The following is a 3,751-nucleotide window of genomic DNA, read 5'->3' as shown; positions in this document are numbered from 1 at the left end:
AAGAGCTTTAGTAAGTATATAAAAAGTAAAAGAATAGTTAAGGAGAGGGTAGTATTGCTCAGGGATGAAACAAAGTTTAATTGTGGAGGATGAAGGTATGGAAGAGATATTAAATAAATATGTTGCATTGCAAATGATGGTGGAAGTGAGAATGTAGGTCTATTAAAGGATAATGTGGAACAATTGACGGAGTAACTATAGAAATCAGTTCTAAAAGAATTATGACAGCTCAGGGTAGATAAGTCAACAGGCCCCGATGGCTCGCAGTGTAGGCTGTTGAAAGAAGTCAGAGAGGAAATAGCAGAGCCTCGAAGGAGGATTGTAAGACTTTAGGAAGACAAACAAATTAGCAGAATGGGCAGAAAGGAGGCTGATGCACTTTAATGTGGATAAATGTGAGACAGTACATTTTGTGATGAAAAACAAGGAAACACAATGGAAACACATTGACTTCAAATACATAATTTCCTGAAAATGTAAGTGCATGTAGATAAAGCATATAAAAGGCCAACAGTATCTTGGGCTTTATAACTAGGGCCAGAGAGTACAAGAATGAAGAAGTAATGATAAATTTGTACAAAACATTGGTTTAGACCATATTTAAAGTACGGTGTGCAGTTTTTGGGCATCCTATTATAGAAAAGGCATTTAAGCCATTGAGAGCATATAACATAGAATCACCAGGGTGATGCCACAGATGGGAAACTAGTTATGAGGAGAGACTGCAGATACTGGGACTATTTCTACAGGAGCAGAGAAGGCGAAGAGGAGAGTTTTAGAGATTTTCAAAATTATGGAGTTTTGATAGAGTGAATAAAGAAATAATTTTTCCTCTGGTTGTGTCAGTGCTATACAGTCACCAATTTAAAATAGTCACTGAGAGTCAGGAGAGAGGTTAGGAGAAATTTCTTTACACAGAACATTGTTGGGAGTATGGAATGCTTTGTCAAGGGGAGTTAAGGCAGAGACCATTGCATCTTTTAAGGGTAAAGTATTATTTTTGAAGCAGAGCAACGTATAAAGCAATAGGAAGAGACCAGGCCAGTGGGATTTGTCTTGGGTTATTCTAGCAAAGAGCCAGCACAGACATATTGGGCCTAATGGCCTCCTTCTGTGTTGTAAACACCTATTGTTTTATGATTCCAGCAGAAACAAATGGGAATATACCCATTCAGGGTAGAGATATATTAAAAAAATGTTTAACAGTGCAGGCTTTAATTGTTTGCTTTTTTTTCTAGGCTCTTCTTTCCTTCCAAAATTACTTGATTAGGACTGGTACTTATTGCAAGCAAAATGGCTCCCTGAAGAGGATGCAGAGTACTTTGTTTGTTACAAAGATTAATGTCTGGTCTTTCAGTTGGAATACAAAATATTGCTATAGTGTCAGAAAATAATTCCACTAAAAGTAAAAATACTTTTACTATATTATATAGGTGGAAATGCCAAGTTCTGATCTCACCGTTTATTGGTGAAAATCACATCTCATTTTGCTCAGCTAGCTGCAGTAAAGTATCTACCTGCTGCATTGACTGTTTACTAACCAAGTCCAGTAAACCATTAGTCATTTAGAATATTATAAAAATATCTTAATTTGCATGCTTGATTGTTTTTCTCCTGGAGGTATGATTATAGCTTAATACCACTTGGAAAAGGCATGCTAATACAATTTGCAAACATCCAGTAGACATTCTATTACATTTTCTATACACATGTTTCTAATATAATGAATTTTTATTTTGTGAGGTTTCTGTCATGATTATTGGCTGTTGCATACCTTTATAATGTAAGATTAAGCAAATAGATAGAATGATTTTATTTGGACTTTGTGATATACAAAGAAGATGTGCAATTTCATTGTAGATGCCAAGTACAATTATTTCAATGACACACAAGCTTTATGGCCTGTATAAAATTATATTTTTACTGGTTCCATTGTAAAATACTGGTGCATATAAATAAAAATCTCAGCATTTTAGTAGCTGTTTTTGTTTAGTTCACAAAACATTTTTCTGGTTATTTTCTAAGTGCTGTTGAAAAAGCTTTATAAATAGAAACAAATGCAACCCCTAATTAATATGTGACTGATATGAAAGTTGTTTGTTACATTTTAATTATTTTATATACTAGAGGATCTCACATACCGTTACTCATGGTAAATCATATGATACACCGTCTTATAAGGAGAGAAGCATTACACCATAAAGTGTGCAGTGCATCATTCTGCAGCTAAGATACTGGTACATTCCTTTAAGGCTACTAGGTCTAATTCTAATTAGAAACTAATTGCTCTGAGGCAGATCCTGAGGTCAATTTTGAGGTCACAAGAAAACAGCAAGAAATGACCGGCTTTCTTTTTTATGTAGAAGTGTGACATAGAAACTTGCATGTGCAAAACCTGAAGAATGTCACAAAACATTAATGTAGAGACAGGTAGATCTCCTGTGGCGTTGCTTACGGAGAGTCAGCAATTTTCTATTTTATAATAGTAAGGGCAGATAACATCAGGACTACTGATTTACAGTGAATAAGTCAAATTCCATTTTTATTAAATGGTTTTCTGGGTTTTTTGTGGTGCTTCCAGGATTGGGTTCCACGATTATCCATTATTCTGTGAAAACTAAATAAGTGGCCTTTATTTCATAAATGTACAGTCCCCACCGCCTGTAGCGGGCGTGCTGGTGTTGATGCAATGTGCCCACTATACGCGGTGGACAGTATAACCAATTTTTTTAAAAAATACTAGTTGTCAGAATAACACTAGTATTGGCTGCTTTACCTTCACCTAACGGCCGCGATCCTGGAGGTGGCGGGCAACGCAGCGCGGGACAATAAGAAGTCGACCGCATCCTCGGTCACCTGCAGCTTGCTATCCGCAATGACAGCAAGAGCGGCTCTCAGCAGTTCTAGAGGTCTTACTTGTGCGTTCAATAAATTCAAGCCCAACATTTCCCTTCAACTAGTCTTTGAGTGCCTGTAGAAAGTCCAATGGGTTGCCTTGTTCAATGTGAATGGCATGCACGAGCAGGAGCGCCACAAACTGGGCGGGTTGACCTATGAACCAGATCCACGGCATACGTGTCTCCTTGCAAAATTTACCCCTAAATTCCAGTGGAATTTGCATCATCTGACCCCATACTGAAAGATTAATAATTCTAATGTAAATGTGTTTATGCATTATAATCAAAATGATTATCACTAAACTGAATGTTATCTTGATAAAGAAGTGTGTTGAGCCAGAAGGTTGAGGTTCAAGTCCCACTCCAGGAAGTTGAGTACAAAATCTAGGCTGACTGTCCAGTGCAGAACTGAGGGAGTGCTGCACTGTCAGAGGTGCAGTCTTTCAGATAAGATATTAAACTGAGGCCCAATCTGTCTCCTCAGGCAAATGTAAAAGATGCCATAGCTCTCTATTCAAAGCACAGGGGAGCTCTCCTGGATGTCTTGGCCAATATTTATCCCTCAATCAACACCTAAAATACCTGGTCATTATCACATTGCTGAATGAGGGAGCTTGCTATGCACAAATTGGCTGCTACTGTTCCTACATTACAACAGTTATTACACTTCAAAAGTACTTCATTGGCTGTAAAGCACTGTGGGCCATCCTGAGGTCATGAAATGCAAGTTGTTCTCTATCTTTTGAAGAATTTGATTGAATGATTTTGTTTTGAAATGCACTCCCTAACTTTCCTCAGGCACACAGTTTTAATTACTGTCTATCCAAACAGCCAACTTTGTTAAACCATTTCAT

This window comes from Heptranchias perlo, chromosome 9 (genome assembly GCF_035084215.1).
Source record: "Heptranchias perlo isolate sHepPer1 chromosome 9, sHepPer1.hap1, whole genome shotgun sequence".
Lineage (NCBI taxonomy): Eukaryota > Metazoa > Chordata > Chondrichthyes > Hexanchiformes > Hexanchidae > Heptranchias > Heptranchias perlo.
Note: the sequence above shows the minus strand (reverse complement) of the source record.